Here is a 27,884-nt window from a genome sequence, read left to right as displayed (position 1 = left end):
GGTGTACAGATGCTTCCGTGGCCAGCGTACTCTCCGGATCTCTCACCAATCGAACACGTGTGGGATCTCATTGGACGCCGTTTGCAAACTCTGCCCCAGCCTCGTACGGACGACCAACTGTGGCAAATGGTTGACAGAGAATGGAGAACCATCCCTCAGGACACCATCCGCACTCTTATTGACTCTGTACCTCGACGTGTTTCTGCGTGCATCGCCGCTCGCGGTGGTCCTACATCCTACTGAGTCGATGCCGTGCGCATTGTGTAACCTGCATATCGGTTTGAAATAAACATCAATTATTCGTCCGTGCCGTCTCTGTTTTTTCCCCAACTTTCATCCCTTTCGAACCACTCCTTCTTGGTGTTGCATTTGCTCTGTCAGTCAGTGTATTGAAATCACCAGATATAACCATAACAAACCAATCTCACTGCAAATAACAATAATGGAAGTTTCCTTACCACATAAATGATAAATCAAGATATTCGTAATTAATTCGGTTTTGAAGCTCAGTGAGGAATTAAGGATATAAATACTCCCTCTCATCCTCACTATGCATTGCTATAACGGTATTTTTTTGGTGTTTGCTTGGTGTAAATAATTCAGCTCCCTTCTTCAAATTACGTATTACTTGTCGGACTGAAGTAAAACCACCTTGTAATAATAAACACACGCAAATATATTACATACACATATGCCGTAAGTCAATACGAATACACACAGGCTAAGTCTGCAAATCGTACCAAAGTCAAAGCAAGACAAGACGAGACAGGTTAGGTTGATAACTTTCCTTCCATTTCAACTGATTCTCACAATGCCATATATAACCAACCAACCAACCAACCAACCAACCAACCAACCAACCAACCAACCAACCAACCAACCAACCAACCAACCAACCAACCAACCAACCAACCAACCAACCAACCAACCAACCAACCAACCAACCAACCAACCAACCAACCAACCAACCAACCAACCAACCAACCAACCAACCAACCAACCAACCAACCAACCAACCAACCAACCAACCAACCAACCAACCAACCAACCAACCAACCAACCAACCAACCAACCAACCAACCAACCAACCAACCAACCAACCAACCAACCAACCAACCAACCAACCAACCAACCAACCAACCAACCAACCAACCAACCAACCAACCAACCAACCAACCAACCAACCAACCAACCAACCAACCAACCAACCAACCAACCAACCAACCAACCAACCAACCAACCAACCAACCAACCAACCAACCAACCAACCAACCAACCAACCAACCAACCAACCAACCAACCAACCAACCAACCAACCAACCAACCAACCAACCAACCAACCAACCAACCAACCAACCAACCAACCAACCAACCAACCAACCAACCAACCAACCAACCAACCAACCAACCAACCAACCAACCAACCAACCAACCAACCAACCAACCAACCAACCAACCAACCAACCAACCAACCAACCAACCAACCAACCAACCAACCAACCAACCAACCAACCAACCAACCAACCAACCAACCAACCAACCAACCAACCAACCAACCAACCAACCAACCAACCAACCAACCAACCAACCAACCAACCAACCAACCAACCAACCAACCAACCAACCAACCAACCAACCAACCAACCAACCAACCAACCAACCAACCAACCAACCAACCAACCAACCAACCAACCAACCAACCAACCAACCAACCAACCAACCAACCAACCAACCAACCAACCAACCAACCAACCAACCAACCAACCAACCAACCAACCAACCAACCAACCAACCAACCAACCAACCAACCAACCAACCAACCAACCAACCAACCAACCAACCAACCAACCAACCAACCAACCAACCAACCAACCAACCAACCAACCAACCAACTAACCAACCAAACAAACAAACCGGATCCTTCAGGTAAACATTATTACGTATGAAACGAACGTTAGGAAAAGCATACAAACATACAAACGCAGAACATTCCTATGGGAATGTCTTTGTGCCATCGTCTTGCATTCATTATCACTATACTAGTATGTGGAGGTGATCGTAATGATATAAATGTATTGGTGCTGACTGTTATTCTGTTCGAGATACAAGACCACTGATTAGTTGGAAAGAACACATTTGGGACTTTTGCTAATAACACCTGCTAGGATATTAGGATATTGAAAAATGTGGTATTCAGTAATTAATAGCAGCTTTTATCCTGTTAGGGTGTTGTAGGATAAAAATAGAATACGACTAAGTAGTATTGTAGTGTAGTCGTATATTAATTACCGTATTGTCTTGTGATCTTTGAGTACTATCCTATACAATATTTCCTTACTTTTATTTTTTTTGCACATATCAAGAACTAAAACTGCGAATTACCTCTGAGAGTGGATATCGGAGAACCTAAGTGAAACGATGGCTCTTGAACAAAGGAAAATCAAATTAGATAAGGCCTACCATGCCTGCAGAAAACCGTATGCCTCAAAGCATTTATCAAATAATGTAAAACTGAGACATTATAATGCAGTAGTCAGACCATCAGTCCTCTACGCAGCAGAATGCCTATCACTAACTAAAAAGACCCCACTGAGAGCCCTGGAAGTGCAAGAACGGAAATTCCTGAGAAGAATAATAGGGCCAAGGATCCTACCAGATGGAAGGCGATGGTACAAACCCAACAGTGAGCTCTACCAGCATCAAGAAAACCTCATAGATGCCATCAGAAGAAAACGTCTGACTTTCTATGGACACCTATACAGAATGGAACCTAATAGATTATCCCATAAGATCTTCAAGGTTGCTAACAAAGGCAAAGCTACTCGATACCCCCGAACCACGCAATTGGACAAAGATCTTGCAGAGCTTAATATTAAACAAGCCGCCATTACTGACAGGAATGCATACCGTTTAATGGTCAAAACTAAACTTTTCCTAACATCCCTTACATCAGCTAGTCACAAAGGAGCCGGGAATTGGTCAGAGGAGCGCAGAAAATAATTCAGCGTGAAAATGAAGGAATACTAGGTCAACAGGAAGGCTCAAGAGGCCGCAGAGAACACACTCCAGTACGCCAAAAGGGGCAGCCGACGACAAAAACACAGCTAGAAAACAAGCACCATGGTCCACAGATGGCCTAAACGCAAAAAAAAAAAAAAAGTGGTATATTGGGTGAATCTGTTAATCGAATAGAAGTAGCACTGTTTTACGCTCTTCTGCAGAATGGAGCGATAATAGAACGACACTTTAACAATATTCTAGCAAGCAAAGAGAACTTACAGCCAACCCGAACGAAAGATATATGGACATTTCTGAGATGTGTGATATAGTAAATTGGAATGTACCTGTATTACTTGTAACCTTTCGATGTGAGTGTTAGACGGATAGAAACGGAGTCTTATCGCATGGACGTATTGCGACAGGTTGTTACGGTATCGAAAGGGAAATGGCAGACCAAGAGATGTTTATTTACATCGGAGTACACATGAGTATAGTGAGAGAAACATGGAATATTTAGTTTGCTACAGCTGACGTTTATGTCATGATCCGATAAATTGACGGTCTTATTTTATGCCAATGGCAAAGCAAAGCAAGGTCACCTCCGTACAGGCCATAAAGGCCCTTGGAGGAGTGGAAGGTAAAGGCTTCTACCATTGTTAACCTCGGCACTTGTTGGGGTAGAGTGGTTAGCTCAACGCCCGGCCGCCTTTGCCCCCAGGAATTAACCTGGTACTCATTTTTGGTGTAGGCTGAGTGAATCTCAGGGCCATATACACCTCCGGAAGTGGAGATCTCGTTTCTTAAATTTTACGACTTCCTGACGGGAATTCGAACCCACGTCCTTCCGGGAGAACCGAGCACGCCTTTACCGCCTCGGCCAGGCAGCCCCTATTTTATGCCAATACCAGGCGTAATTCGATAAAGGAGACGGATAAAGTATAACAATGGAAATATAATGTCTAAATATTAAATTCAGGACGTGATGAGACTAACTACAATACTCTGGATAGATATATCGGCTCTGGTAAAGAAGTAGGGGACTGGAAATATTAATAATATTGCATTAAAAATTACTCACAGATGTTCAGGACTCCGTTTTGAATATTATTAGGTGCCGAAATGTTGCATTATTAATGATTTTCTGGGTAATATTGGTAATAATTGCACATAAGAAGTAGGAGAATGTATTCATGATAGCCATCTTTGTTTCCAGAGATGTTATGGTCGGCGGTTATGGTACTTTAGAGCAAAGCAAGGAACTTCAGATAGGTGAGGAAAGCATGGAAGTTATAATGCAAAGCATGGATGTTACAACATAAAGCATGGAAGTTACAATGCAAGGATGTTATTCTCATGACAGAGCTTGGTCTGGATTTTGCAAAGATAGATTAGAGCTACCAAATTATTTTTGTTCTTGCCGTGCGGGCAGTATGCGCCGCGGCGATAGTTAAGAGCCTGTCGAAGGGAGTGTGGCCCCCGAAGGGGGCCACTGTTCTAATTACAGAGCTTGGCCTGAATTTGCAAAGATAAGTTACAGCTACTAAATTAAAGGAGTTATAACATCCATGCTTTATGTTGTAACATCCATGCTTTCCATTGTAACCTCCATGCTTTCCTCAACTATCTGAAGTTCCATGCTTTGCTGTAAAGTCAAAGTAACCAGTCTATACCATAACATCTCTGGAAACAAAGATGGCTATCATAAATATATCCTCCTACTTCTTAAGTGCAATTATTACCAATATTACGCACAAAATCACTAATAATGCAACATTTCGGGACCTAATAATATTCAAAATGGAGTCCTAAACACAAGTGAATAATTTTCAATGCAATATTATTATTATTTCCAATCCCCTACTTCTTTACCACTGCCGATATATCTCATAAAATAAATTGATAAGTGGATCCAGCAGTTCCGACTTCTATGACGTACATTCAGATAGTGCATGAGCGAGATTTAAACTTATTAAGCTGTGAGTTAACATATTGAAGGAATTGTAAAGCACTTTAATGTCAAGGAGAAGCAATAGAAAGTATTAAATTACGGTGTGAATGGTACGTCGTAGTAGTTACAATCAAAGATAGGAAACAGCCTCGAATCATGGTCAATATATTGTTGCATGGGTGGCAAAATTTAAAACCTAAAGAATGGAGTCGCCTACAAGCACTCCATTACTTGCTTTTGACCAAGGAACACGCACTGATGAATCGTGGAAGATACACTACTACATTTTAGTGTTGTACGAAGTGACATAATTGTTCTAAGATGTTAGTTAGTTAGTTCCTACCATCCTCATTTATATCTATTATTTAATCGACGATGGCTTAATTTGCGTAGCGGAAATAAGAAGAGCACTCTATCCGCTATCCATGCGATCACATCACGACGTGATAGGTGAGTACCATGACATAGCCCTCGTGTAGGCACCACTCCATTCACTCCGCGCTGTACATGGAGGCTCGGCGGCAGTTGATGATTTTATTCTTAGTTCACGGGATTGCCGATAGGAGCGTTCTTTACGCTCTGCCAACGATCTCCCAACTGTTACCAACTGTTAAGGAAATGCACGTGGAACGGACAGAGCTTGGCCTGGATTTGCAATGATAGGTTACAGCTACCAAATTACATTTTTTTTCTTGACGTGCGGGCAGTATGTGCCGCGGCGATAGTTAAGAGCCTTTCGAAAGGAGTGTGGTCTCCGAGCATGACAGAACTTGGCCTGGATTCGGAAAGATAGGTTACAGCTGTTACTAACTTGTAAGTTACATATTTTTCTTGGGTGTTTCTTGCTGTGTTCTTATTCTGCGCGGGTTGGTAACGGAAGCAGCGAGTTAGAAATTATGGGAATGACGTCTGTGTCGACAAGTGGCCGTGCTCGTAGCTGGCTGGCTATTGGTCGATGGCGCATGAAAACTTTCATTGCGTTATAAAAGTAAATATACCCTTTTGGGCGGACTAGGCGGGTCTCTGGCATTCTTAATGAACACATCTCTCATCTAAAAGGATTTTAAGGTACAATTCATATCTATTTGTTCGCGAAGTTGTGTGTTATATACTGGAGTGCCTGCACTAGGGTGCTACCGTATCATAACTCTACGACTTGAGCAACCGCCGAAACTGGAGAATGGCGGGAGCAAAAAGGGTGTAATATTCTTGAGCTGTACCTTGGTTCAGTGATTAGGTAACAACCACTTTTACTCAGTCCAGCCTGAATGGTAGAACACTGGCACTATGAGCTCAGTTCGCGTGTTCAGACCCGTCTCGGTCGGGTAGTATTTGTCTGTGCTGAAATATGTCAGCCTCCTGTCGGTTACTTTATTGGATTTTCTCTTTAGAAGTATATTTCCTACATACGAGGTGGACGACGTAGAAGTGAGGTGTCTCATGATCGGTGCAAGAGGGACAGTCCCTAAGAAGATGATACGAGCTGATGAAGACCTTCAATATCAGTTCCAAAGAGTTCACCGACTGGGGACTGAAAGCACTCAGGGTTTCTCTTTTGACACTCTGACACCAGTTGTATTCTCCAGACTGAGACTTTAAATTTACTTTTATTTTTTTATTTTTGAATGAAATTGTTTTAATGTATTCTTTATCATAGGTAGCCTCCAAGTGGAGGAAGATAAAATAAAACAATATCTGAACCCAAATCATCACTCGTGGTATTTTCAGACATTCCTTGTAGATTTAAAAAATATTCCTTTGTTTGATTACTTTCATTTTCTCTGCTGAATTTGTTTACTCATAACGTAATATAATATGAGAGCTCAAAGATTTTGTTCAAATTAATGATGATGTGATGTTAAAAATAGCTTGCAAAGTATGACTAGAAAGCAGGCGTTTCTTCCTTCATTCAATACTTCATTGTGGCTGGAAATAGTTCTTAAGAGCCTGGAACAACACAGGCAATGTCATTCTTTAGGGAAGGTGAAAATATATTTCCCTGTGATGAGAATGGCTTGACAGAAATATAAGATCGAATACGTTTTCTGCTCTTGACGTAGAGTAGACCTAATACAAAATAAATATAGGCATAACATATCTGCCACCAGAAGGAGGGTAATTCCTCTGTCACGACAATGTTCACTTCACCAAGCCATCAATGAATGTTGGAGATTAAAAAGTAATGAGACAGGAAAGCAAAGCTATTACGTGACGGAAAATAGCTCGCAGCATGTCAGACATTTAAAAGATATGTTATTCTTCTTTGGGTAGAAAGACATTTTCTGATATAAGTTATGGAGTCGACAGTGTACTGCGGGTTCTTTTCAGTAATTACCGTTCATCCATTACGCACAAACTGTACATTGAAATTATGAACCGTTAAGGGACATGGTAGAAGGGTGTTCCCGCCAATGGCTTCTCACCAAGACAACTGCGGTTCGATTGGAATGGAGAGGTTTTATGGTTTTTGTTTTCCTAGTGGTTTAACGTTGCACTAACACATCGAAAGTTTTCGGCTACGCAAGGTTGCAAGGGGCTGGGATTGGAAAGATAGCAGCCAAGGCCTTAATTAAGGTACAGCCCAAGCATTTGCCGATGACAAGACTTGAACAGAGAATCTTCAGATGCAAGCTCACAGCTACGCGACCATAACCACACGGCAAACTCGTTTGGAAATCCAGAAATAGCATTACAGACTAGATGATAATAAATCTGGTTGAAATAGAAAAACTTAGCTCTAAACAGTTCTAAATTTGGAATATATTTAGTTTCTCATAACTGCATTGCACTTGAAAGAGAATAAGCTGAAGTCTGTTGAAATGAGCACATATATAGGTACATGCATGCCGAAGAGTTGAAAAGAACGGAATAAAAATTGCCAACCGGAAACCGGGAAGAATCGAACCTATTTCACGTCTAGTGTTCTTTCATATTTAGCTACGGTCTTCAGGATTTCCAGAACGATGAGTTTCTTTAAAAAATACTAGGAAAAAAATAACTGAAATGGAATGCCGGGTTTGCGCAGCATTTTTAACATTATCGCTTAAAGTAATTCATTAATGTAGCACTATTCAGTACAATTTTATTTTAAAGTGAACTAAATTTCATTTTTGCTTGTACATAAATACAGGAAGTTGTTCCCATTAATAAAATAATTTCTATAAAATATGACCCTCAACTAAGTTCGGATTAGTGTTTGAACCTACCATAATAAGTGTTCTAATTATTATTGCTTACAAGACCTTATACAGTATTATAATGGTACTTCACTCTCATTAATTGAGCATATGAATCGTTCTCTGCTAATACTTACAAATAAAAAATCAAGACATAAAATATGTGAAAAGATAAAACAAATGTACAACATCGTTTGAGACAGCAATAGCATTTTAGAACGCCTCATTCTTATGCCATACGCAGTCCAAGTAGTCGTAATTTTCTACATTTTCTTCTTTACAGTCTAGTAGGGTTGCGGGTGCGAATCGGGTTGCAAATGTGGACTTGTCCCTGATTAATGGCCAAATGGCCTTCCTTTTGCGAGCCCTATATGGCATATTCCATTGCCTCGTCGCCGAAAACTTTTGTTATTGTAACTTTCAGCCATTAGGAAGAGTATAGTACATTGAGGTTGAATCATATTATATAAGGCCTCTCAAGCAACAGTAATCATCATATCATTATCATCCTCATATTCGAAGATCCAGGTAAAAATGAATAGTAAAATATATTTTGACAAGGTCAGTGTCCTTTTTTATGACATACAGCTCAAATGTAATGCAAACGTCGCAGGGGATGAAATCCAGAGAAATAATACGTAAAAACGCAGCACTAATTTTATAGCAAAATAAATCTTGCAAAAATTGAGTGTGAGCCATTATATGAGTTAAAATATGATGGACTTTTCCTACCGTGAATCATTACGTGGTAATATAGTGTCCCCGTCGAATTTGGTCATTGTTAGATCATTTATTACAGGCCCGCATTGTATAATTTATTGTTTGCCAAGAGTTGGATTTTTTCATTTAGAGCACCAGACTGATTTTTTTTCAGTTCAGAGGGAGAAAGTATCGATCCGTCTTCGACTGAGTGCAGGAGTAGATCACTTGACAGACTGGTTCCCAGAGGCGAGTGCGCGTGTGCCGCCCAGCAGGCGAACTCAAGCGACAAAACTTCTAGAATAGTCACAGCCAATTACATGAGACACTGTGAACCAACGGTCGTCTTTAAAAGCGACACACCCCCAATCAAAAGCTACAAAACTTTATGCTCGCATTAAAACTTTCTCTTCTTCCTGATTAGTCTGCGCTGTGCTGCTGACTATGTACTTGCTGTTCATCGGGACCGCATGAGAATTAATTCCATCCTGTCAACGAAAATTTACTCTGCTAACACTGACTGCAGTAATTTACAGTAGATCTTTACGAAGTGGAACTTCGAATTTAGTGGATCCAAGTTAAGTTCATTCTCCACGCGAATATTGAACATTTTGACTGGTGTGTGCATATTTTAATGTTTATTCTATTAGTTGCAGCTTAATTCTACTGGCACGTGGCGAAGACTCAGATCTACGGATCGTATCGTCGTCACACTCAAGATGGATTCTCTTACTTCAAGAATGTCCGCAATTTCATCGTGGGACGTCTACTGCTGCATCTCCATGACCTGCTAAATATATAAGGCGTTTCTGGCTGGAGAAGGTGGCAAACGGGAAATGCCGGAACAATGGACATCTCAACCAGGAATCGAACACGAGCTAACATTTGAGTACCATTTTTGTATAATATCTTTCTCTTCTATGTAAAAATAGATGATCTTTCTTTCCTAGCTCGTAGTTCTATTAGTTGATGCTTTAGTTTGAGTTATATCCATTTCATTCTCACAGTTGGCGAGGTAGACGAGACTGGAATTTTTGAGATCTATTAGATTATTTGCTGTAGTTGTTCTTTTGAATGAGTTCTCAGGTGCAGGATTTATACATGTAAAAATCATTGACCACGCGATAAACTTTACTTGTTTAACGTGTGATATTTGAAATGTTTTGATATGGAATTGTACTTAATTTTGAGAAGTAGTGCCGAATTGAGTCTCATCTATGTTCACTTGCAATTCTTTAGAAACGTGCCATCTAATTTCATGACAATTCAAGAGGACTGATAGACCTAATAATCAATAATAATAATAATAATAATAATAATAATAATAATAATAATAATAATAATAATTGTTACCATGTTTTAGCGGTAGGTAGAGGCGTAAGAAGGTGCGGGCGTGAATGGGTTTCAAACTACGGAATCAAGGTTAATGTAAAATTAATTTAAAATTTAACTAGGTTATATTTTCTTTTCAAAAACAAAGCAATAACAGACATGGCAGGTACAATGTAGCAAAACAAGGGGAGATACAATATTTACAGATTTTGGGCTTCACGCCCTAACTTCAGCGATCAGCTCAGTTTTACCACAAACACAAGTTTTAACAGAGGGGCAGAAAACCCCATTCATCCCTAGGAGCCCCTGGCTCCGAATTACACAGAAAAGCCTCCACGAGGCATATGACACTCCATTTTCAAAAGAGCGATCCGCTCTTAAAATTTAAGCCTCTCAAAGGCCACACCAAACTCTACCTTCAAGCTGTCCTCTAAGGACGTATTCACAGGGGTAAAATACCCAACCTACAGAGGTCTATTACATGAAAAGAAGGTTGATTACATGACCTCTAAAATAACAATTTGAGAGGAGGCGATCTTGCACTCCTAATACACTTTGTTTTTTAAAACCTAATCTGGCTCTGGGCCGCTAACGCAAGGGCTAATCCCATACTACAGAGGTGACTTAGAGAAGAACACTTTACATTACATAAACGAAGAATAGTTTGAGAAAATAAGTTCACCTCAAAACAAATGTGAGTGGGAGCTCGAGAGGGTTAGCACTCTCTATCCCAATATGTAGCTTTACAAGAAAAAGATGAAAAGAGTAATTACATTTTAGGAAAAGGTTACATGATGGAAATGCTTCGAACCCGCCGCGAGTGTTAAACTGCCGACCTAGCAAGAAAAGAAGTTATTAATGGGCCATTACCTGGTGTTGAACGGCTGAAGAAGAAAGAGGCGCTTCCCGCCTCCTGCTATGTACTTAATACACTGAAAGATGGAACAGAAGTGGCCCGGAGACCCCAAAATCAGCAGTTTATATCCTCTCGCGGAAGATTCTAGGCGTTAGGGGAAATAAAACACCCTCCCTCAAAGTTTTTATTGGCTAGGGAAAAGAAACCCCTACATAGAGGAAGAAGAAACACATTATTGGTGGAAAATTAATTAAAGAAATTCGGGATTGGCTAGATCCAAAATAAGGGGAAAAAGAGGGGTATACAGCCAACTTAAACCATGACAGAAAGAAATTTAACAAAGAACAAACTCTTGAAATAAAAATTTCTCCAACAAAATAGTTCTTTGATTTCGCACTAGGTTGCACTATTGTAATTCTTCAGTAGTGTCCTCTAGAAGAGAAAGTTCACACTTCTTACTTCAAGCGAAACAAAAACACATCAAAAGTGACACAGTTCAAAAACTCAAAATTTTCCACGTGGTGACATCTTCTGAGAAAGTAGAGAATTAATAGAATAGATAAAGTTCAACCTTCCTCCAGAAGAGGAGTTTCAACTGGCGCAACTTTTAAATAAACGGTGTAGAGGTGTACCGCCCGGTACAGACCTCCCCCCCCAAAAGTTCCTCCAGGGGTGACACATGAAATCCGTTTGAAACAAAGTCCAAGTAATGATGTTGATACGAAGATAGATAGCAGAAGCATTTACAAGATTTCTTAATTCAGTTTCAAAATGTTGTTGTTGCAGGTGAATGAAAGTCTTTATGTTTGTAGAATTTGAATTTCTGAAGATAAACTTTTAATACTTAAAGGTGAAGAAAAATTTTGCAATGTCCACCAAATATTGTAGTTGAATTCCCAAGTGTAGTTATTGCTTATGGTGACTGTCCATGTAGTTGATGTAGATTGAGTCGAATGGCCGGACCGGCCGTTGCAGCTTGCGTCCAACGGAGGCCGCTCGGACCCCTCAAGTACCCTGAGATACCGCTCGCCCGCACTATGAGGGGAGCAGAGGTGTTGAAGTACGCCGCGCCCGCGGTGAACAGATACAGGCTGCGGGCATGTAGCAGGTCGTGCGCCGCACATCAGCCTTGGCCGGGAGGTGAGCTCCGGCTCGCCGTGCACATGTCGTCCTCGCTGGAGAGGAGGGGGCCCATCCCCCTCCCCAGTCGCTGCACGGCGCTGCGCGGCTGCGGGGGCGCTGAAACATTAAAGCTAGGCGGCAGAATTGTGTTGGACAATCATTTTCTTTGAGGGTACAGGCTTGTGGAGAGGTTGAGGGGCCAGCGGCGAGTAGATATCCATGGCATTTACTATTATGAAGCCACAGTGTAAGGTGGAGCAGGAGACGGGAGCGTGGTAATGGCCGTGGCAAGAACAGGATGGCAGTTTAACGGGTCGGGGCAGGTTTTACATAAGGCTTACATCTAAAACCAAAATATTACAGAAGGGGCAGAATGCCTTAAAAGTGAAACTCAAAAAAAAATATAACCTTCATATCCTTTCAAAATACTATGAAGCAAGTTAACACAGAAATTACACCGGTTTCACCTGGGACAGGTGAACTCTAAATATCCTCTCGGTGGCTGGATTACTTAGCAATAAGGTAACCGGCGTAAGAAAATCGAGAATGATACAAGGTCCATGAAATCTGGGGGCAAGCTTGCCCGCGGGAACAAAATTTTTGACCATAACCTGGTCACCTACCTTCAAGGTGGTGGGTCTCCGTCCACGATCATACCTTTCCCTAACCTTTTCATGAGATACTTTAAGATTAGCTTTAGCCTTCTTCCAAAGATCTTTAATGTTGTCCGGATCTATTGTCTCGGGCAGAATGTCATTCAGAGACCAGAGGTTAGAGAGCGGCGTGTTGGGAACGAACTTAAACATCAAAGAAGCTGGAGTAAACTTGTGAGATTCATGAACCGCCGAATTCAAAGCAAAAGCTAACCAATGCAGGGACGTGTCCCACCTAGAATGATCTTCATGATGATAGGCAATAAGTGCGGACCTGAGATTACGGTTAACCCGTTCAGCCAGAGATGGTTGAGGGTAATAAGCAGATGTAGTTACATGAGAGATGGACAAGTCAAAACAGAATTTACGAAACAGATTTGATGTAAAAGCTTTAGCATTATCAGATACAATGTATTGGCACGGACCAAAAGAAGCAAAAATAGAATTTAGGCAAGTAATGGTGGACTGAGCGGTAGCCAGCTTAGTCGGAAATAACCAGGAAAATCTTGTAAAACCATCTACACACACAAAGATGAACTTGTTGGCATTACCCTTTGACTGGGGGAAGGGTCCCACATAATCGATATACAGGCGTTCCATGGGGCGCGACGCTTGATGAGAAGTCAAAAGGCCTACTTTAGTGGACATGGTGGGTTTACTGATCAAACAAGATTTACAAGCTTTTACAAGTTCCCGAATTTCACCGTCCATACCTTTCCATATGAACATTTCACGAATCTTTTCACGAGTTTTAAAGATTCCAAGATGCCCCCCCAATGGGGTCTCATGATAGTATTTGAAGATCATAGGTACAAGAACCGCTGGAACAACAACTTTCATCAACTTATCATGCCTCGAAGGGCAACATAGAACACCATTCCTTAGAACATAAGGGACAGCATGTTCCCCAGAAGAAAGGGTTTCCATTATCGGAGCCAGCGTCGGATCTTCACGTTGGTATTTCTCAATATCCCTAAAAAGCATGGGAGCATCTGTTAAGATGGCATTAACACCAGATAGTATGGACTCGGAAGGTGATGAACTGTCGACCGGTTCGTGGGTCTCTACGTCGTTATGAAACATACGGCTGAGTCCATCGGCAACAACATTTTCAGTACCTCTGATATGCCGTACATCGAATTGGAAGGCAGAAATACGGATGGCCCAACGGGCTATACGACCTGTACGACGCGGCCTACCTAAGACCCAGCTTAAGGCTTGATTATCTGTCTCCAGATCGAATTTGACGTGTTCCAGATAGAGACGGAACTTTTCTAAGGCGAATAAGACTGCCAAACCTTCAAGCTCATATATGGAGTACTTTGCTTCTTGAGCTGACAATGTCCTAGACGCATAGGCGATGGGTCGCCTCCCTAGTTCAGTCTCTTGAAGAAGAACTGCAGCTACTGCTGACGACGATGCGTCGGTTTGGACGATGAATTTCTTCGAGAAATCAGGCATAGCAAGTACAGGGGCATTACAGAGAGCTAATTTCAGATCTTCAAAAGCGGCTTGTTGAGAAGGTCCCCACTCGAATTTGATGCCTTTCCTACGAAGAAGGTTTAAGGGCGCTGCTCTATTAGCAAAATTAGGAATGAACTTCCTGAAGAAATTCACCATGCCAATGAACCTGGCGATACCTTTAATGTCCTTGGGAGGTTTAAAATCACGGATGGCCTGTGTTCTTGAATGATCGACTGCTACACCATCAGGTGACACAATATGCCCTAGGAATGACATAGAGGGCTTAGCAAAGGCAACCTTGGACAACTTAACAGTTAACCCAGCCTTACGAAGGCGATTGAGAACTTCTCGCAAATGATCTAGATGTTCTTCAAAGGTTTCGGAAAATACGACGACATCATCCAAGTAGTGATATAAGTACTCAAATTTGATGTCGGAAAAGACCCTATCTAGTAGCCTAGTGAGCACAGCTGCCCCCGTGGGGAGCCCGAAAGGCACGCGGTTGTATTCATATAAATTCCAGTCCGTGGCAAACGCTGTAAGATGTTTAGACTCTTCGGCAAGGGGAATTTGATTATAGGCCTGATTCAAGTCCAAGATGGTGAAGAACTTGGCCTTACGAAACCATGAAAAGCAAGAATGAAGGTCGGGAAGGGGCACAGATTGCAACACCACCTTCCGATTGAGAGCCCTGTAATCAATGACAGGCCTGAAGCCTCTTTGGGGTTTCGGGACTAGAAAAATAGGCGAAGAATACGCTGACTTAGAGGGCCTAATAATACCATCTTTCAACATCTGATCGATGATTTCTTTCAGAGCCTTCATTTTAGGTGGAGATAGCCTATACGGTGGAAAACGGACAGGAATTGAATCCGTGACCTCAATTTTGTATTCAATAAGGTCAGTAACACCAAGAGTATCAGAGAACACCTCGGGAAACGACTGACACAGTTTCCGAATACTATCAGCCTGCTCCTCAGGTAGATGTCTAAGGTCTAACAACATCTCATCCTGGGTAGGCGAAATAGATGAACATGATCCAGAATTACACTTTAACAAGGGAATTCTACAATTGGACGCAAATTTGAATGTGCACGACCTACTCTGGAGATCGAGCACAAGACCAGTGTGAGACATGAAGTCCGCTCCCAGTATGATGGGGCAAGACAAATGCTTGGCCACAAACAATTTGATTTTCCATGTAAATTTAAAAACCCGAATTTTGACATGTAAGGAACCTAGAATTTCTAATGGAGATGAATTAGCCGAAACATATTTAACAGGAGATGAGTCATAGTCAGGGAGTTTACAAACAGATTTCCATTTAGAATACCAATCAGCCGAAATAATGGAACAAACACTGCCTGAATCTAAGAGAGCGGTTATAGGCTCGTTATTTAACTCAATCTTAAGAAAAGGAACAGGTGCGGGGGTATCCGCCACAATCCTAAGACACTCTTTAGGGCATTCAAAAGATGAATTTGAAGGCTGGTCGTTCTCTGCATTTACAACCTGTTTACTAGGGGCTAAGTCTCGGGAAGATGGATTAGTCGGCTCAGCCGACGCCACTAGTCACTTTTTATTATTGGAATAGCTGGAATTTGCACCAGAAGTTGAGCAGGAGGGGGTGCTATTTGAGTTTGGGCAATTCTTGGCGATATGTGAGAAGGCCCCACACTTAAAACAGCCTTGTGATGACCCTGCTCCATTCCTTGTCCCACTTGACTTGATCAGAGGACACTTATTCCGCAGATGTTCAGGCGACCCGCAAGCATAACATTTACGGGGATTGACTGGTCGGCGAGGTGGAGGCCGAGTGTTACTAAAGGAAGGCGTGGGTTCTTTCGCGACACGCAAAGAATCGGCGTATCTAACTCCTTCCGCTGAGACGGCCAATGCTTCAAGTTCAGAGAAGGTTTGCGGACACGCCGCGAAACACAAATATGACCTGTAGGATGGCGAAATACCTTCTACAATAGCCTGCACAATCTGATCTTCAGGAAAGTGCAGAGCAAACACCCTAGTGTAGAATTTGATATCTTGAATGAAATCAGCCAAGTTTTCATCCAAGCGCTGTACACGGTAATAGTACTTCTGAATCAGGGAGGACCTGGCCCTAGCCGGGATGAAGTTAGCTAGCAAATGGGCATGGAAATCCTCAATAGATGATTGCTCGGCAATGGCTCTTACGATTTTATCAGAGAGAATACCAATAGCATACGGATAGATAATTTGCAAAATTTGACATGGCGAAAGAGAAAAAACCAGAGCATGAACCTGAAATTCCACTAGAAATCTTAAAAATGAAATTACATCACTGGTGGTGTTGACGGAAAACTTAGAGATACCTCTAAGCAACATTGCCAATGGATGAGGCAAGCTACTGAACCCAGGTGACATAGTCGTTAAAGGTTTCAATGGCAAAGAAGTTAATTCAGAGCGGATGTTACCCAATGACGCACGGCGTTCAGATTCGTTGTTCGATGGGGCAGAGATAGTTTGAGCAGCAACGGTTATCCTATTGACTTCTCCCTGAGGAGGCTCTTCCTCGTTACCTACATTCACCGTGGCGGGTTGATCAGTTTTGGGAGGAACTTCGCCGGTTAGCAATTGAGTGACCTTATTAGACAATTCAGAAATAGTTTCAAGGAGCGTATTAGCGTCCTTCCTCTGAACGTCATTCACCTTTAGAGACAACAGATCATTAACTCTATTTGCAAAGTGATACAGCCTGCCTTGCACACGCTTAATTTGATTAGGAGACGGATCGTTTTCATCAAAAAAGCTGACTACAGATGCTAGCCCAGTAATATTCTCGACGATCGTGGAAAGAGAGTCATCAATTTCTTTCTCTCCCAAATTGGGGATGGAAATGGGCAAATCAAGGGACTCTCTAAGCTTGTTGGTGTCGATTGCAACCGTGCCTCCAGATTGCACATTTCTGATAGTTAACTCGTATATCAACTCCTCTTTGCGCAAATAGTTAAGGAGGAGAACTTCGCGAGGGCCGGGCATGACGACAGAACAATTTTGAAAAACTCAAAAAATTCCAGCAACTGAGACAATTGTTAGAGTTCGAATCAAAGCAATGTTTAGCCGTCAAAAGGGGCTAAATTGAGACCCATTCAACCACGCTCTGCTACCACTTGTTACCGTGTTTTAGCGGTAGGTAGAGGCGTAAGAAGGTGCGGGCGTGAATGGGTTTCAAACTACGGAATCAAGGTTAATGTAAAATTAATTTAAAATTTAACTAGGTTATATTTTCTTTTCAAAAACAAAGCAATAACAGACATGGCAGGTACAATGTAGCAAAACAAGGGGAGATACAATATTTACAGATTTTGGGCTTCACGCCCTAACTTCAGCGATCAGCTCAGTTTTACCACAAACACAAGTTTTAACAGAGGGGCAGAAAACCCCATTCATCCCTAGGAGCCCCTGGCTCCGAATTACACAGAAAAGCCTCCACGAGGCATATGACACTCCATTTTCAAAAGAGCGATCCGCTCTTAAAATTTAAGCCTCTCAAAGGCCACACCAAACTCTACCTTCAAGCTGTCCTCTAAGGACGTATTCACAGGGGTAAAATACCCAACCTACAGAGGTCTATTACATGAAAAGAAGGTTGATTACATGACCTCTAAAATAACAATTTGAGAGGAGGCGATCTTGCACTCCTAATACACTTTGTTTTTTAAAACCTAATCTGGCTCTGGGCCGCTAACGCAAGGGCTAATCCCATACTACAGAGGTGACTTAGAGAAGAACACTTTACATTACATAAACGAAGAATAGTTTGAGAAAATAAGTTCACCTCAAAACAAATGTGAGTGGGAGCTCGAGAGGGTTAGCACTCTCTATCCCAATATGTAGCTTTACAAGAAAAAGATGAAAAGAGTAATTACATTTTAGGAAAAGGTTACATGATGGAAATGCTTCGAACCCGCCGCGAGTGTTAAACTGCCGACCTAGCAAGAAAAGAAGTTATTAATGGGCCATTACCTGGTGTTGAACGGCTGAAGAAGAAAGAGGCGCTTCCCGCCTCCTGCTATGTACTTAATACACTGAAAGATGGAACAGAAGTGGCCCGGAGACCCCAAAATCAGCAGTTTATATCCTCTCGCGGAAGATTCTAGGCGTTAGGGGAAATAAAACACCCTCCCTCAAAGTTTTTATTGGCTAGGGAAAAGAAACCCCTACATAGAGGAAGAAGAAACACATTATTGGTGGAAAATTAATTAAAGAAATTCGGGATTGGCTAGATCCAAAATAAGGGGAAAAAGAGGGGTATACAGCCAACTTAAACCATGACAGAAAGAAATTTAACAAAGAACAAACTCTTGAAATAAAAAATTTCTCCAACAAAATAGTTATTTGATTTCGCACTAGGTTGCACTATTGTAATTCTTCAGTAGTGTCCTCTAGAAGAGAAAGTTCACACTTCTTACTTCAAGCGAAACAAAAACACATCAAAAGTGACACAGTTCAAAAACTCAAAATTTTCCACGTGGTGACATCTTCTGAGAAAGTAGAGAATTAATAGAATAGATAAAGTTCAACCTTCCTCCAGAAGAGGAGTTTCAACTGGCGCAACTTTTAAATAAACGGTGTAGAGGTCCGGTACAATAATAATAATAATAATAATAATAATAATAATAATAATAATAATAATAATAATAATAATAATAATAATTTCAAGTAGAAGACCGAGTTAAAAACGTAATGTAATGGTCGTGAGCTATAAACTGACTTAAAATCTTCCCGAATATGATATTTGATGTGCTCTGTTCATAATTGCGCCTGGAATGTTGGTGATCCTGCGGGATATCATTTGAATAATTTGTTGCTTGTGTCTTTGGAATACAGTGAATTGTAATAAATGTGTTGAATGCATTTCATGAGTGTAGGGAATAATAATAAAGTGATTAAGGCTCACAGACGCTACACTTGTGACTGGGTGACCCATTTTATGGTGATGATTATTAAATTCTATTGGAAACTCAAGTAAATTTCTGGAATTTAGAAGGATCATCGTTATTTCTTTAAAGATTGTTTCAATTAAAAGTGATAACTCTAATTCGAAACTTAGTCACAAATTAAGTTAATAATGTTACCGGACATGAGTTCATCTACTGAATCTTATTGACGCGACCACGTTAAAAAATAATTTAAGATTAGGTCAAGTAAGACTAGGATTGAATTTATTTTCATTTAATGCTTATTTAGACGAAAGATCGTTCGGTTACCACATCAGCAAAGGCAAGCGATTTATTTATTAATTAATTTCAAATCAATTCACATGTGGTTATAATTAATTTTCAATGAATTTATCATTAATGTTTTCGATGGATTTCTAATTGATTTCTAAAACATTAAATGCTGTGAAAATAGAAACTAAATGTCTACAAAAGACATAGTTAACTTGTGAGCTAAAGAGGTAACAAGTAATTATGATAATTAAATAATTAATTAATTTGACAAGTGAGTCATGATTAAATTTAATTTTATCAGATGGGATATACATCAATTTTGTGAACACGATTGTGTGATCAGGGATCAAGGTTACCCAGATAATTTACTGACAAATATTATTATTATTATTATTATTATTATTAATAATAATAATAATAATAATAATAATAATAATAATAATAATTAACTGTGACTTTGAAGTTGACTCATATTCAACAGTAGGATTTTTACGGATTTCAAAACGAAGTAATGTAACTGATCATTAGCTAACAGTGACCACGTGTTAAATCTCTAACGAATTAATGGAATTTTCAGTTTAATTGTGTTTCTGAAATAATAGATGAGATAGCCGCCAGCTGCTTTTTGTAAATACTATTGTGAATTGTTGGATTCTCAGGTTATATTTTTATTTTGAAATTTTAAAGGCAGCAATGGTCTAATCCAATTTGATAATATTTGATTTCAGAGCCTAACCGTTGTCTACGAGGATTGGATCATTTTTGTTTGTTTTGTAAATTCACTACTGGAAATCAAGACACCACGAAATGTAAATGTATTTAAATAAAGCAGGGATAATTTTTGTTTTAAAAGAGCGTTTATGTGAATAAATGTCAGAAATGTTGTTTTAAAATTACTTTGTGCTTGGTCGTCACCCCTTTTCTCTTAAAAATGCCTGTAGGAAACAAGAAACCATGAACGAACGGTCCCCCTTGGGATCTCTCGCCCACTGGCTGGGCTTAGCTAGGCAATAAAGGGGGAATACCTTCAGAGATCTATTTATACTAGGTCGCAGAGGTGCACGACTGGTGTGTCGTGGAACGCCATAGATTGTGTCACTAATTTCTTAAGGATTAATATTTTGGAAGATAAGTTTTGGTGTACCAACCTAACATATCTTAGGTTTTGGTGTACCAACCTAACATATCTTGCCGAAATTTTCGAGAGAATGAACTATTTACATGCAGACATGGAATACAAAATATAAAATAGTATTTTAGAATAAATAAAGTAAAGGATTATGAAAACTCTGGTGTTTTCACTGTCTTCAGTTAATGCGGGTAAGTTCTTGGGCTTTCGTTTACTTGAATATTTCGAAAATCAGTTTACTCGAAATAAAAAGAATTCTTGAAGAAAGTAACAATAGTATACCTTAATGTGTTACGAACTTCAGTAACAAAATACTTTCTTAGCTTGTCCATTCCAGTATTAGAATGAATAATTTTTCGTTTTCATACAGCTGCGTGCAGAAATATTATTTATAAGGAGTGTAACGTTAAGGTACGGCCAAACTTTCAGGACACATTCTCCACACGTGGAAGAAGAGAATTTTTTTCCCTGTGATTACGGCGCAGAGGCAAATCAAACTATAGAACTGGAAAGGCAGCGCTAATGGCCAGTCATATCCATAGATTTACGAATAAGGAATAGAACTCCAGTGGGACAAAATTCCGGCATCCTACTGTCCACGAAAACAGTAAATGTATTAGTAGTAGTAGGAATATTAGTGTCACCAGCATTTGCCTCGTGTGAAAATAGGAAACTACAAGAAACATTTACAGGGCTGCCGAGAGTTAGGTTGGAACCTAGTCTCCCGAATGTAAGGTTACAGCTATACGATCCGTACCGATGAGCACACTCGCTCGTTTTAAGTACTTCCTGTGCATACAAATGCACTTTCATTCAAATCCGGATTGAAATTCATATTACTCTCTAACAGCAAATGTCCTTTAAAGCCTACCAAGCACTTTCTGCGTTAACGATGTACCACTAGCGTCTTCCTCACCCTAATAATGAAAATATAATGAAAATATATTGCAGTCACAAGTTGGAAGAACTTTTCAACTTCTCGCGAACTCTTCCTCGCTTCTGATTGTGTTCTAATTACAGACATTAAACTAACGATCACTAATTGGTCTCCAGACTTCAAGAGACAGATGAAGACATCAAATGTACGATAACGAGCAAAGATCTACAAAACAGAAATAATAATACCATAATTTTGACAAACGACTCAGTGTAATAAATAACACTGTTTGGGTCGATAATGTAACTGTACTCTGTTTCACTTCCACTTAATTTAAGGAAATATTCTTAATAACACCTTTCTTCCAAAGAAAAATGTTACAAGTTTGTAATTTTATGTTTGATGCTGAACACGATCACTGGTGTGGATAGTTCCGGCTCCTTCGCTGAATGATCAGCATCATGGACTTCTGTTCAGAGAACCCGGGGTCTATTCCCGGTCAGGACAGGGATTTTACTCGCGTCTTATTAATTATCTGGCTCAGGGACTGGATATTTCATGTAATATACACCTATTTATTCAACCGTTACAGAAACACGTAATAGATCTACATATCCCTCTTGATAATGTTGGCGTCAAAAAGGACATCTGTCCCTAAAACTCGGGCAAGTATACATATGCAATTAAGACCCCACTCAGGTAGGGAGAGATCAAAAGATGAACAATTGAGGCTAGAGAAAAAATAGTGAGCAGCCTGTCTCAACCAAGTAAAAGTAATTAAAGACTTAGCTAGAGGCTCCTTGGTCGCCACTCTTTGCACCTAAATTTAATATCTCCGGAGGATTGATCTTTTTAGTTAGTCTCTGGTGATAGGCAAGGGATATCGCGGATATATTCTGAACCTCGCACACAAGGGGTACTATCACGATTCCCATTAGGTCATATTAGTGTTTGACGTAAAGCTAATAACATATTGGTGTTTAATACCCATGATTGCAAAGACATCTGGAAGCTGAGGATAGTGGTTTTGTCCACATATGATTAGTTGTGCTGTCTCGTAAAGTAATTTTTAGAGAGCCAATTTATAATAGTGATCATTAACCACTACTTTTAGTTTAGAAATCATCTACTTTTTCGCATAAGTTTTCAAGAAGCACATATGTGTACAAGTGATGTCTTCGTTTTCTCGTATAGCCTCTTAAAACACAAGGGTACAATTTTTATAAAGGAAGTGTGAGTTATAAATATTACCGTGTTGGAAAATGGACAAATTACAGAAAAAATATCCAAAAATAATGTTACCTCCGCATTTCTGTGATGTGGGTCATAACCGTAAACCATACTCAATTTATTTGCCTTTATACTAGGCCTAGGTTAATTTTAACTGCAATTACCATTTCAACAATTAAAGGACGCGTATTTCTTAAGACCTTGAATTTTAGAAATGTCACACAACCTCAACTCATGAGAATTTCAAAATTAGTTTACATTCTTTTAAAGGCTCATATACTTAGTGTTTCAAGAGGAATGGTCAATATTCAGGTATATGACAGGAATGGTAATTTTAAGCAAAAATCTTCATATGGGCATATGCTCTAATCCGAATCGTTTCCATGATAGAACACATTTAATGCACATTTGTGTTTCGGCTTAAGGCGCGCACGTATGTGTCTTACCAACCAACCTGTTTGACATTTGAAATGAGTACAATTGCTTCGCATGTAATGTTCGCCATACACGTATTCGTGTGACATTGATACGTGCAGAAAGTTTTCGTTTGCTGGTAGTAGGACTACGCTGCACCATTTCAACAACGTGCTGATATTCCTGCACAGGTTGTTGAACTACGCGTTCAGAAGAAAAATGGAAAATTGGAAGAACACCTGTTTCAAGCAATGTGCTGAAAACTCTATGATCAGAAATTCAACGTGTCGGAAAGCGCCGACAGTATTCCTCGACAGCAGCAGGAGCACTGCCATCGCAGAACCCGTAAGCATACACCAGGGTCTCTCAGGGTGCATGCGCGTGGTGCATGTACTGTGCACGGTGCAAAAGACGACTTGGCTTGGTTGAGCAGAGTGCAGACCCCCCACTCCTCCATTTGGAGCAATAGCGCTAACTCTCTCTTTCCTCACGCCTGTCTCGCTCGCTCCGCCTGTCTCCCTCTCCCCCACTTGCGCCGTAGCGCTCCAAATCCGGGCTGAGTTGAGCCGAGTATAGCCGAGTAGAGCCGAGCATAGCCGAGTAGCCCAGAGACGAAGCGTTGATCCGAGCCATACCGAGCGGCACCGAGCGGTACCGATGCACAGTGCACGGAGCTCTTGCGCCTCGCTCTGCACGCGTGAGATTTTGGGCGTTTGAGAGGCCCTGGCATACACCATATGTGCATATTTTAATTAATGTAGATGTGTGTTATTTTAGGCAGCACGATCAGATCAACTAATTCAATGGTTGCCCGTACTAAGCCATATTCTTCCACCCCACCTCCGTAGATACACTGCTCTGATGAATGAATACAATAAGATCCAGAATAATCAAAGATTGTCCATTCATGAGGATATCCTCCACCTGCACATAGACAGACTTAAGTGAAGATGTCCACCCATCTGTACGGCGGAGAACCTTATAGCCAGTAATTTCAATCTGACTGAGGGATGATCTAATGAATGGAGACAATTTGCTTCAGCAAGTCCTTAGATATGCCATGCATTATACAGAAAGTACCTGGCTTTGAACAACCTCGGAAAGTATGGTCGAGTTAAACCGGATCCGGACCAACTATGGTGTGTGTGCAGATCTACTGTATAAATGGAGGAAGAAGTCATCCTACCGCGACTGTGGTGCTGAGAGGCAAACTGTGAAGAATATCACACAAGAATGCCCACTGAGACGTTTCACTGGAGAAATATGCGATTTTTTCCTGGCGACGCCACAGGCGATTGCGTATGTAAATAATGTAGATAAAAAATCTGTAATTTATTGTACTGTTCATGTATATGCTATACGATAAACCAATAAAATAAATAAATACTAATTATAGCCAGCGCTTGTACAAACACAGTTAACCGATACTTCTGTCTGATACACTCTCAATCCCTGCGCGTTCAGCGGACTAGTTCAATGGTAGAAATAACATCCCGAGCAAAGAGGTTGAAAGCAACGAGGCAGGTTGGGCTATAATAAGACGTCAAAGAGATTGGGCGGGTAAGAGACACGTGCGCACCACTAGACCAAAAACAAATGTACATTAAATGTGTTTTCCCGGAATCGATTCGGAATAGGGCATATGACCATATGAAGCCTTTTTCCTTCAAATGATCGTTCCTGTCATAGCCTTTAATATTGACCATTACTCCTGGAACACCAAGCATACTCTAATGATACATTTTAACAGAGAATGGCGTATTTCATCCTCATTGAAAATTTCTCAAACATTTGCATCCCTTGCTCAGACAGATACACATCAACATTTCACAATCAAATGCTGCAGTTCCTTAGTTGTTACTACAAATAGAAACACCGTGAGAGGAAGAGATGATGTGAAGCTTACGCAAACGATTGTTATAAGTTTGAACGTCTAGAGGAAATATGAATCCCAAAATAAATAAATTTCTTAGCCACACATATGCGTGGGCAGAATGTAGAAAGGATAACTTCTTAGATTTTATGGTACAAGGCTAGACAGCTTCCGCAGCATTTTGTATATCGGAGTTTTAGACTCACTCATTTTCAACAAAATCTTGATACTTTTCTTACTATATGGTATTATGTCAACGCACTGCTATTAGTTTCCTTACTTGATTATCATTTGGAATGTGTAATGATAGCTTCTCTAGGTCTATATTAGAGTCTGTGACTAGAAAGTTCGCATTGCAGTTAGTAGGGGTTTACCATTTTCAATTCTATGTATGTACAGATTACATTTCTATTCGGTGCAAAGTATGACTTCTTACAATGTATGGAAATCTTCACAGATGATCTGATGAGAATCAATGCTCTAATGGTGAGTAAACTAAATTCTGACATAATTCACCCCTTAATTACGCAAATCAATGCTTGAAGTACCACTTTCATTCTTTGTTGTGAAATATTGAAGATTTACTATGTCTGTTGAGTGGAATCATTAATGTAGACTTCCTTCTCCGTTCCATGGTATTACCTTATGCCTAAACAATAGCAGCTGGCCGAGTTGTTAGGCGAAACAGATCGTCAGCCAGTCTGATAGCATAATTCACTTCATAAACGCTTCTTACAGGCATACAGGACGGTTTCACTATCTCGACTTATTTAACTGTACTACAATTAGACGACTATTATTCATAAATTCAGCCAAGAATATTGTGTACCTTTACACTCATGACCAAAAGTTTAATAACATATTCGAATACCGGGCGAGTTGGGCGTGCGGTTAGGTGCCCGCAGCTGTGAGCTCGCATCCGGGAGATAGTGGGTTCGAATCCCACTGTCGGCAGCCCTGAAGATGGTTTTCCGTGGTTTCCCATGTTCACACTAGGCTGTACCTTAATTAAGATCACGGCTGCTTCCTTCCAACTTCTAGCCATTCTCTATCCCATCGTCGCCATAAGATCTATCTGTGTCGGTGCGACATAAAGCTACTAGCAATAAAAACATATTCGAATACCATACATACGTATTTTTGATATACGAACTCAGCGAATTATTTCTCTGGACACTTACATTCAATTGCATACACAAGTATATCGCCGGATCTCATTATGTTTAGCCAGATATTGAAGTAGTTATGGCTATCTAAATATGAGAAGTAACCGAAAATATCGCCACTTTTGGAGAAGAATTGTGCTTTTCGCTTTAAGTTGTTGCATGTATACCACGAAATTTCTTCGTCCGAAGTGGGGTTAGATGAACCCCTCTCTGATATGAATAAAATAAATCCACGAAAGTGCTGTAGGCCTACTAGTTTTTCATTGTACTTTTGTATATTTCATATCTTAACAAAAATAGTAACTGGCCCTTGTGTTTCTCACATTAACCTTGAAATCACCGAGCATCTATTGGAGCCGGCTTATTTGCAATGTGTATTTCTAAATTTACTCTGAAGATAATATAACAAATCCCACGTCTGTGATGTTGGACTTAGTCTCGCAATTAGTCAGTTGTCAACAGTGAACAACTATGAAGGTCGTTGTGTGTTCTTTGGGGGAAAATAGTGTGTCAAAGTCAAGTCTCAAATCATTCCCGGGACCAAGAAGTGCAATAGTCTCACAGAAGTATACTATAAAGTGTGAATGAATCTTGTGTTACGAATACAATGAGCGTGCAAGACGCTATTAATATCCAGTCCCGTACAAGTCTCCTGAGAGCAACAATGCCTGCAAAGATAGGCATCCTCGTGACCAACTATTTGGTGTCATGATATTACGTGTTGTGTAGATACACTGCCTGACAAAAAGTGAAGCACCCAGAAGAAATGATCGGATGTCACTGTAACTTCGTACACGTACACAACATCGGTGGTTATGTAAGTGATTAGAATTGCAATTCTTTGTGTCAGGTAGAACGGCCACGAGAGTGCATTAGTTTTGTTGTCAATCTTGGTAGGGTATATGAGGGGCGTGAACAGCGTCATATGTTGAGTGATCACTGTGAAAGACACAGAGATGCCACGTATTCGTGAGACGACGTTACCAGCACCTAACATAGTTTGAAAGGGGCCTCATTTTGGGTATCCATTTTGTCGGGTGGTCGAATCGTGCAATATCCATATTTGTGGGACCTTCGGATGTGACGGTGGCTCGATGTTGGGCTGCATTTTAACTCTTCGTCAAGGTAACGGTCGACCACATCTGACCACCACAAGGGAGCACTGCCGTAATGTGCACCAAGCACATCGTAACCCCACCACATCTGCGCTTGCCATGCGAGAACAAGTAATGGACTGCCTGCAGTATTCTGTATCATCTGGCACCATTAGTAGCAGCCATATTAGGGAATTACCGTCCCATGCGTAGGCTGCCGTTGATACCACAACACAAACGGATGAGACTGCAGTGGTGCTGTGACCGGAAAGCATGGACTACTGACGAATGGCGTCGCGGTTCTGAACTGTCCCGGATGACCATCGTCTGCGAGTATAGTGGAGACCTGGTGAGAGGTCCCATTCCTCGAATGTTTTTGCAGCCGAGCTCGATAGTTGCAGTCGCTTCTTAAGTGCGGCCAGTATCCAGTAATCGGGAGATAGTTGGTTTGAGCCCACCTGTCGGCAGCCCTGAAGATGGTTTTCCATCGTTTCCCATTTTCACCCCAGGCAAATACCGGGGTTGTACCTTAATTAAGGCCATAGCCTCTTCCTTCCAATTCCTAGGCCTTTCCTATCCCACCGTCGCCATAAGACCTATCTGTGTCGGTGCGACGTAAAGCAAATAGCAAAAAAATAATG

This window comes from Anabrus simplex, chromosome 1 (genome assembly GCF_040414725.1).
Source record: "Anabrus simplex isolate iqAnaSimp1 chromosome 1, ASM4041472v1, whole genome shotgun sequence".
NCBI lineage: Eukaryota > Metazoa > Arthropoda > Insecta > Orthoptera > Tettigoniidae > Anabrus > Anabrus simplex.
Note: the sequence above shows the minus strand (reverse complement) of the source record.